Source organism: Tachyglossus aculeatus, chromosome X3 (assembly GCF_015852505.1).
Source record: "Tachyglossus aculeatus isolate mTacAcu1 chromosome X3, mTacAcu1.pri, whole genome shotgun sequence".
In the NCBI taxonomy this organism is placed as follows: Eukaryota; Metazoa; Chordata; class Mammalia; order Monotremata; family Tachyglossidae; genus Tachyglossus; species Tachyglossus aculeatus.
In genome coordinates this window covers 23055378-23072224 of record NC_052099.1, presented here as the reverse complement: position 1 = coordinate 23072224, position 16847 = coordinate 23055378, and the positions used below count along the sequence as shown (strand labels likewise).

Sequence of the window (16847 nt, the reverse complement as noted above, 5' to 3'; positions counted from 1 at the left end):
TCCACCCTCTCCCGATTTTTTTTTTCCCCTCCTCTTTCTCCTTCCCCTGTTTGAAATCAAGATGGAGGCCGGGAGCCACCCCTGATCCGCCAGCGAGAGGCCCATCCTCCCCCCCTTTTTTCTGCTCCCCCCTTTATTTTTTGCTCCCCCTTTTTTTCGCTCCCGCAGCACCGCTCGCAAACCGCCCCTTCCTCCGCCCCCCGAAATTGTGGGCGGTTGGGGGGGTGTGGGCGGCCCTATTGTGGCGGAGGGGAGCGGGAGAGGCCTGGGCCCGGGGAGGGAGCCGGAGGACGGACAGGAGGAGCAGGAGGAAGAGGAGGAGGAGGAAGAAAAAGGACCAGGGGAGTAGAGGCCTGGCCGGGAGTAGAGGCCGCAGCCATGAGCGGCAGCAACAGCAGCGGAGGCCCCGCCACCACCACCACCGCCACCACCACCACCTCCTCCTCCTCCCCCTCGGCCGCCGCCACCACGGCAGGAGCAGGAGCAGCGGCAGGAGCAAGCAGCGGATCCGGGGAAGGCACCGACGAGGCCTCCAAGGACTTGGCCGACATCACGGCCTTTTTCCGATCCGGTGAGTGCGGCCCCGGGATTGACAGCTCCGTCATTCCACTCCCTTGAAGGATTGAGCGAATGCCATCCAGTCCCTCCTATTGCTGATGATAATGGCATTTCTTGGGCGCTCACTACGTGCCAAGCACTGTTCGAAGCGCTGGACTGTGGCTAGGGTAGGGGCTGTCTCTGTATGGTGCCAACTTGCACTTCCCTGCTCGAAGCGCTGGACCATTTTTCGACCGTGAGCCCGCTGTTGGGTAGGGACCGTCTCTATATGTTGCCAGTTTGTACTTCCCGAGCGCTTAGTCCGGTGCTCTGCACACAGTAAGCGCTCAATAAATACGATTGATGATGATGATGGCCAAGCTCGGCAACGTGTAGAGACGGGCCCTACACGGGCTCACAGTCTAGAAGGGGGAGACGGACGACGAAACATGGAGACAGGTGTCCAAATCGGTAGAACAAATGGAATTATAGCTGTATTCATCATCATCATTCGTTCATTCATCATATTCATTCGTTCGTATTGATTGAGCGCTTCGGAAGTACAAGTCGGCAACATATAGAGACGGGCCCTACGCGGGCTCACAGTCTAGGAGGGGGAGACGGACGACGAAACATGGAGACAGGTGTCCAAATCGTTAGAATAAATGGAATTATAGCTGTATTCATTCATTCTTATTGATTGAGCCCTTACTGTGTGCTGAGCGCTTCGGAAGTACATAGAGACGGTCCCTACACGGGCTCACTGTCTAGAAGGGGGAGACGGACGACAAAACATGGAGACAGGTGTCAAAATCGGTAGAACAAATGGAATTATAGCTGTATTCATTCGTTCGTATTGATTCAGTGCTTCAGAAGTACAAGTCGGCAACATATAGAGACGGTCTCTACACGGGTTCACAGTCTAGAAGGGGGAGACGGACGACGAAACATGGAGACAGGTGTCAAAATTGTCAGAACAAATGGAATTGTAGCTGCATTTATTCATTCGTATTGATTGAGCGCTTACTGTATGCTGAGCGCTTCGGAAGTACATAGAGACGGTCCCTACATGGGCTCACAGTCTAGAAGGGGGAGACGGATGACGAAACATGGAGACAGGTGTCCAAATCGTTAGAACAAATGGCATTATAGCTGTATTCATTCTTTCGTATTGATTGAGCGCTTCGGAAGTACAAGTCGGCAACATATAGAGACGGTCCCTACACGGGCTCACAGTCTAGAAGGGGGAGACGGACGACGAAACATGGAGACAGGTGTCAAAATTGTTAGAACAAATGGAATTATAGCTGTATTCATTCATTCTTATTGATTGAGCGCTTACTGTGTGCTGAGCGCTTCGGAAGTACATAGAGACGGTCCCTACATGGGCTCACTGTCTAGAGGGGGGAGATGGACGACGAAACATGGAGACAGGTGTCCAAATCGTTAGAACAAATGGCATTATAGCTGTATTCATTCGTTCGTATTGATTGAGCGCTTCGGAAGTACAAGTCGGCAACATATAGAGACGGTCCCTACACGAGCTCACAGTCTAGAAGGGGGAGACAGACGACGAAACATGGAGACAGGTGTCAAAATCATCAGAACAAATGGAATTGTAGCTGTATTCATTCATTCTTATTGATTGAGCGCTTACTGTGTGCTGAGCGCTTCGGAAGCACATAGAGACGGTCCCTACACGGGCTCACAGTCTAGAAAGGGGAGACAGACGACGAAACATGGAAACAGGTGTCCAAATCGTTAGAACAAATGGCATTATAGCTGTATTCATTCGTTCGAATTGATTGAGCGCTTCGGAAGTACAAGTCGGCAACATATAGAGACGGTCCCTACACAGGCTCACTGTCTAGAAGGGGGAAACAGACGACAAAACATGGAGACAGGTGTCAAAATTGTTAGAATAAATGGAATTATAGTGTATTCATTCATTCTTATTGATTGAGCCCTTACTGTGTGCTGAGCGCTTCGGAAGTACATAGAGACGATCCCTACATGGGCTCACTGTCTAGAAGGGGGAGACAGACGACAAAACATGGAGACAGGTGTCAAAATTGTCAGAACAAATGGAATTGTAGCTGTATTCATTCATTCGTATTGTTGAGCGCTTACTGTGTGCTGAGCGCTTCGGAAGTACAAGTCGGCAGCATACAGAGACGGTCCCTACACGGGCTCACAGTCTAGAAGTGGGAGACAGACGACAAAACATGGAGACAGGTGTCAAAATTGTCAGAACAAGTGGAATTGTAGCTGTATTTATTCATTCGTATTGATTGAGCGCTTACTGTGTGCTGAACGCTTCAGAAGTACAAGTCGGCACCATATAGAGACGGTCCCTACACGGGCTCACAGTCTAGAAGGGGGAGATGGACGACGAAACATGGAGACAGGTGGCAAAATCATTAGAATAAATGGAATTATAGCTGTATTCATTCATTCGTATTGATTGAGCGCTTACTGTATGCTGAGCGCTTCGGAAGTACAAGTCGGGAACATATAGAGACAGTCCCTACACGGGCTTACTGTCTAGAAGGGGGAGACAGACGACGAAACATGGAGACAGGTGTCAAAATCGTTAGAACAAATGGAATTATAGCTGTATTCATTCGTTCGTATTGACTGAGCGCTTACTGTGTGCTGAGCGCTTTGTAAGTACAAGTCGGTAACATATAGAGACGGTCCCTACACGGGCTCACAGTCTAGAAGGGGGAGGCAGACGACAAAACATGGAGACAGGTGTCAAAATCGTTAGAACAAATGGAATTATAGCTGTATTCATTCGTTCGTATTGATTGAGCACGTACTGTATGCTGAGCACTTCGGAAGTACAAGTCGGGAACATATAGAGATGGTCCCTACACGGGCTCACTGTCTAGAAGGGGGAGACAGACGACAAAACATGGAGACAGGTGTCAAAATCGTCAGAACAAATAGAATTATAGCTGTATTCATTCATTCAGTCGTATTTATTGAGCGCTTCCTGTGTGCAGAGCACTGGACGAAGCGCTTGGGAAGTACAAGTCGGCAACACAGAGGGACGATCCCTAGATAGATGACAAAACAAAAAATGGAGAGAGGTGTCAAAATCGTCAGAACAAATAGAATTATAGCTGTATTCATTCCTTCATTCAATCGTATTGATTGAGCGCTTACAGAGTGCAGAGCACTGGACTAAGTGCTTAGGAAGTACAAGTTGGCAACATGAAATCCTCCATTCATTCATTCAGTCGTATTTATTGAGCGCTTACTGTGTGCGGAGCACTGGACTAAGCTCTTGGGAAGTAGACGTTGGCAACATATAGAGACGGTCCCTACACGGGCTCACAGTCTAGAAGGGGGAGACAGATGACAAAACATGGAGACAGGTGTCAAAATCGTCAGAACAAATAGAATTATAGCTGTATTCATTTGTATTGGTTGAGCGCTTATTGTGTGCTGAGCACTGGACGAAGCGCTTTGGAAGTACAAGTCGGCAACATATAGAGACGGTCCCTACATGGGCTCACTGTCTAGAAGGGAGAGACAGACGACAAAACATGGAGACAGGTGTCAAAATCGTCAGAATGAATAGAATTATAGCTGTATTTATTCATTCAGTCGTATTTATTGAGCGCTTACTGTATGCAGAGCACTGGACGAAGCACTTGGGAAGTACAAGTCGGCAACAGAGAGAGACAGTCCCTAGATAGACGACAAAACAAAAACATGGAGACAGGTGTCAAAATCGTCAGAGCAAATAGAATTATAGCTATATTCATTCCTTCATGAAATCGTATTGAGTGCTTACTGTCTTATAGTGCTTACAGAGCACTGGACTAAGTTCTTAGGAAGTACAAGTCGGCAACATGAAATCCTCAATTCATTCATTCATTGTCGTATTGAGCGCTTACTGTGTGCAGAGCACTGGACTAAGCGCTTGGGAAGTACAAGTCGGCAACATAGAGAGATGGTCCCTACTAAACAACGAGCTCACAGTCTAGAAGGGGGAGACAGACAACAAAACAAAACACGGAGACAGGTGTTGAAATCATCAGAACAAATAGAATTATTGCTAGGTGCACATCATTAACAAAATAAATTGAGTAGTAAACGTATCCAAGTAAAATAGAGTAATAAATCTATACAAATATATACAAGTGCTGTAAGGAGGGGAAGGAGGTAGGGTTGGGGGGGGAGATGGGGAGGAGGAGAGGAAAAAGGGGGCTTAGCCTGGGAAGGCTTCCTGGAGGAGGTGAGCTCTCAGTAGGTCTTGGAAGAGAGCTAGCTTGGCGGATGTGTAAAAATATGGAACCCTTATTTGAAAATACGATTGAATGAATGAGAATGACCTGTGTAAAGGGATTATTATTCTTATTAAGCGCTGTCGAGTCATTTCCGATTCATAGCGACTCCATGGCTATACTTTCTCCAGAACATCCTGTCCTCTGCCATAACCCGCAACCTTTATTAATGACATTCATATAGCTATAATTCTATTTATTCTGACGATTTTGACACCTGTCTACAGGTTTTGTTTTGTTGTCTGTCTCCCTCTTCTAGACTGTGAGCCCGTTGTTGGGTAGGGATCGTCTCTACCTTGCCGACTTGTACTTCCCAAGTGCTTAGTACAGTGCTCTGCACACAGTAAGCGCTTAATAAATACGATTGAAGGAATGAGTGAATCGAGGAGTTCATGTGGCCGAATTGTACTTCCCAAGCGCTTAGTCCAATGCTGTGCACACAGTAAGCGCTCAATAAATACGATTGAATGAATGAATTAATTTAACCCCCCCATCCCGACTACTGCCCTTTCCCCCCGGAGCCATGGGTGGGTTCCTCACAGGTCTCCTTCAAGCATCTGCCATTGAGACCCCCTCCTCCCTCCAACCAGAAAGAGATGCTGTGGATCCCCACCCCGTCCCGGGCCCTCAGGTAGCCGCTGCTCTCCATCACCCGCTCTGCGTGCACCTGGCGCTCGGCCCTGCTTGGCCGGTGGGGGAGGGAGTCGGACAGGTCCTGCTCCAGCGCTTAGAACAGTGCTTGGCACATGGTAAGCGCTTAACAAATACCATCATCATCATCCTGTCTTTAGGCTTGGCAAGGAGGAGGGGCCTGTAGCCTCCCCCCCCCCCCCAACACCCCACCTGGGGGCAGGTAAGAATAATAATACTATGATAATTGTTGTATTAAGCGCTTATTGTGTGCCAGGCACTGTGCTAAGCTCTGAGATGGATACAAGCAAATCGGGTGGGACACAGCCCCTGTCCCACGTGGGGTTTTCCGTCTCAGTCCTCGTTTTTCAGAGGAGGTCACTGAGGCCCTGAGAAGGCCCTACTGAGAGCTCACCTCCTCCACGAGGCCTTCCCAGACTGAGCCCCTTCCTTCCTCTCCCCCTCGTCCCCCTCTCCACCCCCCCGTCTTACCTCCTTCCCTTACCCACAGCACCTGTATATATGTATATATGTTTGTATACATTTATTACTCTATTTATTTATTTTACTTGTACATATCTATTCTATTTATTTTATTTTGTTAGTATGTTTGGTTTTGTTCTCTGTCTCCCCCTTTAAAACTGTGAGCCCACTGTTGGGTAGGGACTGTCTCTACATGTTGCCAACTTGTACTTCCCAAGCGCTTAGTACAGTGCTCTGCACACAGTAAGCGCTCAATAAATACGATTGATTGATTGATTGAAGTGAATCATAATGATGGAATTTGTTAAGCGCTTACTATGTGCCAAACACTGTTCTAAGCGCTGGCGGGGGGGGGGGGGGTACAAGGTAAGTGAAGTGACTCGCCCAAGGTCACCCAGCAGACAAGTGGGATTAGAACCCACGACCTTCTAACTCCCTGGCCTGGGCTCTACCCACTGCATCATGCTGCTTCTCATAGAGAGACCCCCGGGGGGGTGTCTCCTCCGACCGCTTCCATCCTATTCCGATGGCTTTTCTTTTCTCTCTCTTTCTCCCATTTCCTCTCGCCAGGCTCATTGGATGCGGTTTGCGGGGAAGGGAGGAGGGGACCCTAGAATGAGCTGTGTCTGGCCCAGTCCCGGCCCTGGGGTTATTGGCAGTCCTTCCCCTCGCTCCCAACCATCTTCGCTTTCACTTTTTCCCCGTCTTTGCCCTCCCTCCACCGTGGTGCAGGATAATAGCAACAATGACAACGATGGCCTTAGACAAGAGGTGTTTTGGGTGCCTTTTTTGGATGACCTCCCCCCTGCCCCCCAGGATTTCAGATCGGTGACTTCATTTGGTTGTCACATGGAACATTGGCGGCTCACCTGGGAGACTTGCCACCCTCCGGGTCAGTGGGAGCGGGGGTACTTTGGAAGAGAAATCAGCAAGGTTCTCTATTATAATAAATAATAATAGTAATAATAATATTCATCCAGACCTCCACCAACCCAGGTGGGGTGCTGGGCCCCGTTGGTTATCCTCAACTGGATGGGCACATCAGGGCTGGTGCCAGGGACTCTGGATTTCTGAACCGAACCGGCCCCCGGGTAAATGGACAGCTTGCCTCGCTGAATTCTCGCCCGGATTGTCCCAAGAGACGGTCAGGCTCAGAGAACGTGAGAAGCAGCGTGACTTGGTGGAAAGAGCCCGGGCTTGTGAGTCAGAGGTCATGGGCTCTAATCTCAGCTCCACCACTTGTCTGCTGTGTGATCTTGGGCAAATCACTTAACTTCTCTTTGCCTCAGTGACCTCATCTGTAAAATGTGGATTGAAAGCGTGAGCCCCACTTGGGACAACCTGACCACCGTTTATCTACCCCAGTGCTTAGAACAGTGCTTGGCACATAGTAAGCACTTAACAAATACCATCCTCATTATTATTATTGTAACAACCCATGCTTGAGAGACAATGTTGGATCTAGGAATGAAAAAAAAATGTGTATACAAATAGAGGTCTGCATCATGTCTATTATATACAGGTGGAATGGGAGGGAATGGGGGATTCATTGTTGCGTAGGAGCTGGGATGGAGGCAGCTGGGTCCACTTTAAGACAGTAGCTTTGCTTCCATGCCTTTCTGGAGATGCTCGTCAGTTAGTTGCCCTTTGAGTAGGAGACACTGATGGAATATGCCATCGTACTGTCAGAGCCCATTGTGCTAAACCCTCCGGCGCAATCCCAGGTTGTGTCCAAACTGTGTTTGTGGATGACGGGAGGTACTGAGGAAGGGGAATGTTAATGTCCGGCCAGCCCTGGAGGAATAGGGATGGCAGGGCAGTGGTTGAACGTTTATTTAGAGGGCAGAAAGCCGCAAGGACCACTACAAAACTCTTGGGTGAGCTTTCTGGGGGAGGGCTCTTAGAAGAGAGCCAGGTGGTGGATGGGTTTGGTAGGGACGGTGAGCGGCAGGTGGGTTTGTGCTCAGTGTTAATGCAGCTCGTCTCCCTCTGGGAGCCATCTGTCCATCAGTCAATCAATCAATCAATCAATCGTATTTATTGAGTGCTTACTGTGTGCAGAGCACTGTAGTAAGTGCTTGGGAAGTACAAGTCGGCAATACATAGAGATAGTCCCTACCCAACAGCGGGCTCACAGTCTAGAAGGGGGAGACAGAGAACAAAACCAAACATACTAACAAAAAAAAAATAAATAGAATAGATATGTACAAGTAAGATAAATAAATAAAGTAATAAATATGTACAAACTTATATATATATACATCATCCATGATGATGATGGTATTTGGTAAGTGCTTACTATGTGCCAACCACTGTTCTAAGCGCCGGGGGGGATACAAGGCCATCAGTCCATCCATCCGTCCATCCATTCGTCCGTTCATCCGTCCACCCATCCATCCACCCATTCATTCCACCAGTCCATCCTCCCATCCATCGATCCACCCACCCATCCGTCCATCCAACCATCATCATCATCATCAATCGTATTTATTGAGCGCTTACCATGTGCAGAGCTCTGCACACAGTAAGCGCTCAATAAATACGATTGATGATGTCAGGGTACGGGCCTGGGAGTCACAAGGTTTGCTGCCATTTGTCTGCTGCATGGGGACTGGATAGGGGCCTGGGAGTCACAAGGTTTGCTGCCATTTGGTTTTGTTCTCTGTCTCCCCCTTTTAGACTGTGAGCCCACTGTTGGGTAGGGACTGTCTCTAGATGTTGCCAATTTGTCCTTCCCAAGCGCTTAGTACAGTGCTCTGCACACAGTAAGCGCTCAATAAATACGATTGATGATGTCAGGGTATGGGCCTGGGAGTCACAAGGTTTGCTGCCATTTATCTGCTGCATGGGGACTGGATAGGGGCCTGGGAGTCACAAGGTTTGCTGCCATTTGGTTTTGTTCTCTGTCTCCCCCTTTTAGACTGTGAGCCCACTGTTGGGTAGGGACTGTCTCTAGATGTTGCCAATTTGTCCTTCCCAAGCGCTTAGTACAGTGCTCTGCACACAGTAAGCGCTCAATAAATACGATTGATGATGTCAGGGTATGGGCCTGGGAGTCACAAGGTTTGCTGCCATGTATCTGCTGCATGGGGACTGGATAGGGGCCTGGGAGTCACCAGGTTTGCTGCTATTTGGTTTTGTTCTCTGTCTCCCCCTTTTAGACTGTGAGCCCACTGTTGGGTAGGGACTGTCTCTATGTGTTGCCAATTTGTCCTTCCCAAGCGCTTAGTACAGTGCTCTGCACACAGTAAGCACTCAATAAATACGATTGATGATGTCAGGGTACGGGCCTGGGAGTCACAAGGTTTGCTGCATGGGGACTGGATAGGGGCCTGGGAGTCACAAGGTTTGCTGCCATTTGGTTTTGTTCTCTGTCTCCCCCTTTTAGACTGTGAGCCCACTGTTGGGTAGGGACTGTCTCTAGATGTTGCCAATTTGTCCTTCCCAAGCGCTTAGTACAGTGCTCTGCACACAGTAAGCGCTCAATAAATACGATTGATGATGTCAGGGTAGGGGCCTGGGAGTCACAAGGTTTGCTGCCATTTATCTGCTGCATGGGGACTGGATCGGGGCCTGGGAGTCACAAGGTTTGCTGCCATTTGGTTTTGTTCTCTGTCTCCCCCTTTTAGACTGTGAGCCCACTGTTGGGTAGGGACTGTCTCTAGATGTTGCCAATTTGTCCTTCCCAAGCGCTTAGTACAGTGCTCTGCACATAGTAAGCGCTCAATCAATACGATTGATGATGATTGATGCTGATCACCATCCCGCGGCTCCCGCTCCGCCTCCCCGTTGCCACTCCTCCCGGCCAGCGCCCGCCCGTCCTCCTCCTCCCCCTGCCCCGCCTCCAGGTCCCTCCCTCCCTCCGGTCTTCGGGGCGGCGGCGGCGATCGGTCGGCGGAGCGGGCGATCCGGGCGGGCGGGCGGGCGATCGGGGGCGGCTGCGCCGGCTCCCCGGGGCGCTGGGCGCGGAGCCCGGGCGGAGCCATGCAGGCGCACCGCTGGAAGCCCGAGGAAGGAGAAGCGGGCGGCCTAGGTCCGTAGCCCGGGGGCCCGGAGGGCGGGGGGCTTCATCATCATCATCATCATCATCAATCGTATTTATTGAGCGCTTACTATGTGCAGAGCACTGTGCTAAGCGCTTGGGAAGTACAAATCCCGGGGGCCCGAGGATGGGGTGGGGGGGGCGCGCCGCTCCGGGCCTCCTTTTCCCGGGCCCCCCGGCCGGGTTTGCCGGGTGTCGGCGGGGAGGGGCGGGGGGGACTCTCGGCTCGGCTTCCTAGTCGACCGAGCGAGATCCTCGGGGGCAGGAGAAGTTCAAACCGACTTCCCCGCTGGCACGGGCGTGCAGTTTAGCCAGGGCCGCAGCTGGGTCTGGTCCCCTCGCCCTAACGGGAAAAACCGAACAGGCAGCGGCAAAGTGGAATTATTTTGTCTTGTCCGTCGCCCCCTTTCTCCACCTCTTTCGGGGACAACGGAACTCAACCAGAAAACGGCTTGCCTAGCTTGGGTGGGGTGTGGAAGAGTGGGTGAGCCCATGATGTGGGTGGGTAACATTCATTTGCCTTTCCCCAGCTAATCCTCGGCCCACCTAGTAAGGGCACAAATGAAAAATCTTTCCCTTTCCTCCCCGTTCCGAGACAGGGTGGCATGCCCCCTCTCCCCTCCCTCCTCCTCCCCCCACCCCAAATGTAGCTTGGCTTCTTTTTGATGCTGCCAGCTGCCACATAATGGAACCCGTTGTCGGTACGGTGTTGAGTTCTCTCCGAGAGAAGGGCGATGGGTAGCCGGAGACCCATCTTTCGAGAAAAGATTTCGGTGTAATGTAAGCCAATTCATTTGAGTTCACAAAGGAAATGTGCCTCTTGGGATCCTAGGAAAAAATCTGATTAAAATGGCAGTACTGTCTTGGTGCCTCTTCCCTCCCTCTTACTCCCACCTTCCTCTCCTTGCTCTTATCTGTTCTTCAACTGCCTTAAGTCTTTTGATTTGAGTTGCAATCTCAGTCATGAACGAAATGCTCTGCTGATCTCCGGGTTCCTCCCCCACTCATACATTACCGTCCTTTCTGCCAGTGCCAGAGTTTGAAATTCTTCCGGGGATGAACAATAGCCAAAGCGGGTTTTGTTGCTATTAGGAAAGTCTTCCACTGCCCCAGTCTGGTGTGATGCCACTCCATTTAAGCCGTAAGCAAAAGGGCAAATCTAACATAACGCTCTTGAGTGTGTGTGTGTGTGTGTGGGGGTGGGAGGTGTGTGGGGGACATGTTTGGATCAGAAGGGAATCTAGCCCCAAAATGTTGGGGTGGTGATGGGAATTCCTAGGGAGCCCTTTCTGACAGGAAGACTGAGAGGAGAGAGCAAGGGAGTTGAGGACGTCTGGCAGGAGAGGGAAGAGGCAGCAACCTCTAGTTTTGTACTCGGAATTGTAACATTTCAGTGAAACTGAGGGCTGGGGTGCACATTCCCATTGGCTGGGAAGAGCGGAGCAGGACTTTGAGTAGTTACTTATGTATTGCATTTATTAAGGGCTCCGTGCAAAGCATTAGTTTATTTTCTTAGTTCATCAAGACTTGCTATTTTTATGTACAGCCTTTGAGAGAGCACCTGGGCCCAAGTTAATCTTTCTTTTTCCCTCTTGTCCCTGGACCTGTGGGCTGTGCTCCTTTCATTCCGTTCTTCCCCTTCCTTTGGGCCTCCCAAATTCAGGCAGTGATGATCTGCATCATTCTAGTGTGATGGCCAACTGAAATTGTGTCATTGCTAAAGAGCACTCTTTTGTTGGAGAGGAGAGGAAGAAGTAAAGTTATTTCCTAGGTGAAATTGTTTAACAGTAAAAATGGATTGTGAAGGTAGGTCATATTAGTGCTGAAAATGCTCAGGAGGACTTTTGAATCTTCTGACAAAAGCTGAGAGAGCCCGTCAACTTGGCCCACAGTCAGGAAGCTGAATATGTACATTTTTGTGGTTGATTGAATTTTGTTCTTGACAAACATAATCCAAAACATTTCTTTACAATATTAGATTTAAACAACAAAAACTGAGGTTGGTTGCCATATTTGAGTCTTTCATCCCTGTTAGGAAATCCTTGTCATCCTTTGTTTGAAAAGTAGTTTCATTTTTTTTTAGGTGGCACAGTTTTTCTTAAATTCTGTTTAAACCTAGGAAGGTTCTAAAAATAATCCTCTAAATGACTTTCAAGAAATCAAACTAGAGCAGTGGAATATTCATTGAAGGGAACTTTTAATTGAGACCTTTAAACAGTTCTATTGACATGGGACATTACACTGCTCCCTTTATGCAGTTTAACCACTTACAGATATTGAAATGAAAGACTTGGTTGCTAATGGATATGGCCGAGAAGAAGCACATGATTTGATAAGAAACACAGGAGAATAAGATTAATGCCGGAGAATTAAAAAAAATGTTCTAAAGTATCTAGGGAGTAACTGTAATTGGGTAGGTGATTTTGCATTAGGTTCATCCAATCCAGTTTGGGGCAGCATTTTGGTGGTGAATGATATGTTTAAACCATCACAGTATAAGTCAGTTCGGTCTGATTGATATTCATCACCTGCCAAATTTGCCGAAGTCTATACTAAAACAGTATTGTATTTAGGATTATTTGGCTGACCTCCAGCAGCTAGTCAAATTCCTAATCGTGAGCCACACTTTACTGACTCGCTAAACACCTTCTGCTGATAGGCTAAGCTATGTTTGTATAAAAAGAGAAGAAATGCCATTTTAAGAGATACCGGAAGAAATCAGTATTTCTTCATACAAGGATGGCTGGGGTTTTACAGCCTGCTCCCAAGTTCCTTGGTGTAGTGTGCTGCAGAATCACATAAATGAATAGGACTAGCAATAGCCTAGGTAATGGAAAATGAAATAGGAAAGGAGAAAGCACAGTTGCAAAGAAAGAATCTGTAGAGAGCTTCCCAAGAGAATGAGGCTTGAACTCCTTTCTTCCTTCCATCCTGTTCTAAATATTCTGCTGGATACTCACTCAGCTTGTATTTCTTCTCCTTGATCTCTTAACTCCTTTAGAGGAGTAGTAAGTTCTCATGGTCTTGAGTCCCCCATTTCAGATCACTGTAGGTGGTGGCCTTTCTCTCCTACTTTTATGGTATTTATTACATGCTTATTGTGTGCTGACCACTTTGCTAAGTGCCGAGTAGGTTCAGGATGACCAGACCAGACCCAATCTCTGTCCCATGTCTGACTTACCATCTAAGAGGTAGGAAAAGCGGGTCTCATCCCTGTTTTAGAGATTAGGTAACTGAGAAGCAGAAAGACTAAATGATTTGTCCAAGGTCTCACACTCAAGGCAGTAGTGGAGGTGGGACTAAGTGGGTTCTCTGAATCCCAGCCCTGTACACGGTTCATTAAGCCGCACTGGCCAGTTTCCTCATTTTGTAGATTGGGAACCTGGAACGCAGAGGTGAAGTGACTACCCAGAGTCCCCCAGCTGACCAGTGGCTGAGTCGCGCTTGGTGATTCCTGGCCTCCAGAGCCATGCTCTTTCCATTCGGCCTCACTGCCCCTTGTAGTTTACAGATCTAGGCAAGGGGGGCAGTTGGGGCAGAGGTCTATGCAACAACTCAAGGGGTTTTTCGGTTTAAAGCTGCTGCCATTCCATTTCAGTAATCAGTATCTTCCATTTGGAATTTTACTAAATACACTTCCGTGGATTTGTTCAGGAGGTCAAAAGATCAAGAGCTGGTAGCAGATAATATGAGGGATGGGATGGGGTAGAAGAAGAAGCAGCATGTGGGACAGGGACCTGTGTCCAACCTAATTCACTTGTAGCTACCCCAGAGCTTAGAACAGTATAGCAACATAGTAAGTGGTTAACAGATACCTTAAAAGAATGGTTTGGTCAGGCTCTCTCTGCCCAGTTTTTGTTGTCTCTCACTTCCAACTGTTCTTCCATTTCCTTTTTTCTAGTCCCACCCAAAATCTTCCTGCCATCATCACTTGGCCTTTCCTCTTCCCTGCAGATGAATTCCTCTTAGGCATCACCGTGCCACCTGCCTTTGGCCCAAACTTTCCCGATGACAGTGACTGACTTCCTTCCCTCCTCAATAGCCAGACCCTCCAAATTTCCTTTCCTTGCAGTCCTCTGTGAGATCTGTGAGTCACGTGTCAACTTTTGAAGCTGACGATCAACCGCTTTAAGTCTAGCTACGTCTATTCTGCTTTGATAACTTTATAAATTAGCCAGCTGCTGCAGTAGAATCTGCTATCACCAGCTCATTGCGTCACAAATCAAAGTTTATGATTTGCAACACTTCCAGCATCAAGTTTCAGACTCAGGATCTGATTAGGGTAGCTGGACTGAGGGGCTTGTAATGTCCGGGCAGCAGGTATTTTTGAAATTGTTGCTTGGAAGTCACCGGTTGATTATCAGAAGCTCCGGTGAATACATTCCTTTTAGTGGCTGCAGAAGTCCTGGGGGAACCGAGGGAGAGCCCGTCTGGGTTCCCCTTGATGGGGTCTCTCCTGGCCCTCCTGATCCTCTTTTTTTTTGTGTGTGATCTCTGTTAAGCGCTTACTGTGTGTTAAGCACTTGTTCTAAATGCTGAAGTTCAAGTTAATCAGGCTGGCTACAGTTCTCATCCCACATGGGGTCCACAATCAAGTAGGAGGGAGAACAGGTTTTGAACCCCCATTTTGCAGCCGAGGAAACTGAGACATAGAGAACTTCAGTGACCAGTGTAACCAGACCCTCAGTTTCCAGGCCTGACTCTTTTTAGCTACCTCTCCTCCTGTGCCTCCTGCCAGTTGGCAGAGCCCTGAGGTGACTTCATTCGCTATGCTTCTAGGTCCAGCGGGCACAGGTCATACCACTAGAGAAGACATGAAGAGGAGCAGTGCCATTGCTTTATCCACAGGTGCTGCAGCAAATTCATTACCAATTTCTGCTGTGCCCCAATGTAAATTGGGCCAGGTTTTCCCAGGACAGAAAGGGGGACACTTAGGAAAAGCAGTTCCAAGGATAGCTACTCCCTTTTCAGTCTGCTTGGTTGATGCTGCTTAGGGTGTGTCTACATTAACACTGTCCCAATTCAGGATTAGAACAGCCCCAATCTCCTTATCTGGACCCTGTTGTTCTATGTGGCAGGGACAGCATTCTGACAGCGTTAAAACATAGTTACTCTAGGTAAAAGTTTACCCAGTGTTTTCTTGAGTGGGGTTGTTTTGAAAGATTTTTTCTGCCACCCTGATTGGGCCATTGAGCCAGGGTACTATTTACTCTTGGTCTTAAATCTTGGCTGAAGAGACTTCCTGTTTTTCCTCGAGGCTCCCTATATTGAAAGCAGATATAAGGAAAATAAGTTCCCCATACTAGCGTCTTGATGAGGCACACTGCCATCCATGAGGAGGGAAAAGCAAATTTAGGGATCCTGGTAGCTTGGGGAGTGTGATCTAGAGATTGCTATAAAGGTTCATTCGGGAATCAGATTGGGCCGGCTAAGCTGTGTGACTCAGTTTCCTTGCTGACGAAAGGAGATAGGGTATGATAATTGACTTTCCAGTTCCTATCAGACCTACATGTAGAGGGATTACTGGATCAGATTTACAAAGTGCTTTTTCACACATGATTTAAAAGAGTTATATGAGCAGAATCATTGGGACTGAAGCACATTCTGTTTGAAAGGGCAGCCCTGGAGCATTTTAGGTTTAGATGATCTCAGCTAGTGCTAGCATTTAGTGCAGCTGGTCACTAGTTTTTCCTCACGTTTGATAAAGACTGATGACAAGATGACAAAATTCTTGCTTATTTGAAGAGATGGCCAACTAGAGCAGCTAAGTGAAGGAACAAGGATTAAAATGAACTGTTTTTAGGATATCAAGTGAGAACTCCGTGCTTGAGGGATATGCTGACTTAAAATTAGTTCCAATCTACAACTGTGTATGCTGTTGCTTGTGCATGTATTTCAGGGAGGGTAGGGGTGTGTCTTGATGTGGTCTAATATATATGTGAAATTGATTTCCCATACTTGATTCATTACTCTTTTGGTGCACATGAGAGATTTTCCTCCCAGGTTGAGGAGCTCATGGTAGTAACATTTTTCAGCAGGGAGAACCAAAAGATAGGTGGGTGGGTGTGTTGATGTGGGGTTCTCAGAAAGCGGTACACTGCCTAATCGACAGGCACCATTTGTCGTGGCTAATTTGTTGTGGCTGTAGCTGAAAAAAGCAAATGCATCTGATATGTTTTGGATTCAGTAACTTTATTTGTTTTGTTTTAGGTCAGCTATTTGTTTACCTTTTAGTAAAACTTTGTGGAGATTTGTTATTCCTTTGGCAGTAATTTGAACAGAATGCAATTATTTTAAAACAATGCTCTGTGTGAAGGATATACTGGCACAAATAACGGGTACAGTGGTAAACATTCTCAATAAAAGCATTAGGGTTAATATTACTTAGAGCTGAGCAATGAAAGTAACTAAAATAAATCTTAACAGCCCCTCTGATAGGTGGTAACAATCCATTCCTTGACATATGGCCAGCCCCCAATTCTGCTGCCCCTAGAGCCCTAGAAAAGTTGCGCCTCCTTGCAGGATGTGTCATAGGCTGAACTATTACAGGGGCTGTTCAGTAAAATGTAGTGCTTACTTTTATTTAAAACGCTCTTTGTTGAATCTTGCCTCCTTGGGACCTGTCCTAATTGCTTTCAGGTCCTGGGGACCTGTGCTAATTTGCCTGGGTGCCGTGGAATGTTCTGACGAAAAGCTCCGTGGCCCGGACCTACTGGATTGCTTGGCCGTGAATCTGGAAGGTGCTAGCTGTTCGAAAGCTAGTGACCGTCACTTGTTCTGCTCCGCTTCAAGGAAGATTTAATTTGGGTGAGAGCAGCTCTGTAGAGTGGGTGGTATTGCTTGCTTCTCTACACAGT

At 47.9% G+C, this 16847-nt stretch overlaps 1 protein-coding gene across 3 annotated transcripts in view; it reads left to right on the top strand.

Annotated features, from left to right (window-relative positions):
- The first annotated feature begins 506 nt into the window (after nucleotides 1–506).
- The window catches only part of TRIO (trio Rho guanine nucleotide exchange factor), a 396910-nt gene continuing 380569 nt past the window's right edge, over nucleotides 507–16847 (top strand). For 2 of the 3 annotated variants that reach the window (XM_038770376.1, XM_038770378.1), the window contains exon 1: nucleotides 535–571. The gene's annotated coding sequence lies outside the window, so the exon portion shown is untranslated. Of the gene's footprint in view, nucleotides 572–16847 lie in introns of all 3 variants that reach the window. The other variant, XM_038770377.1, reaches the window with a different exon arrangement.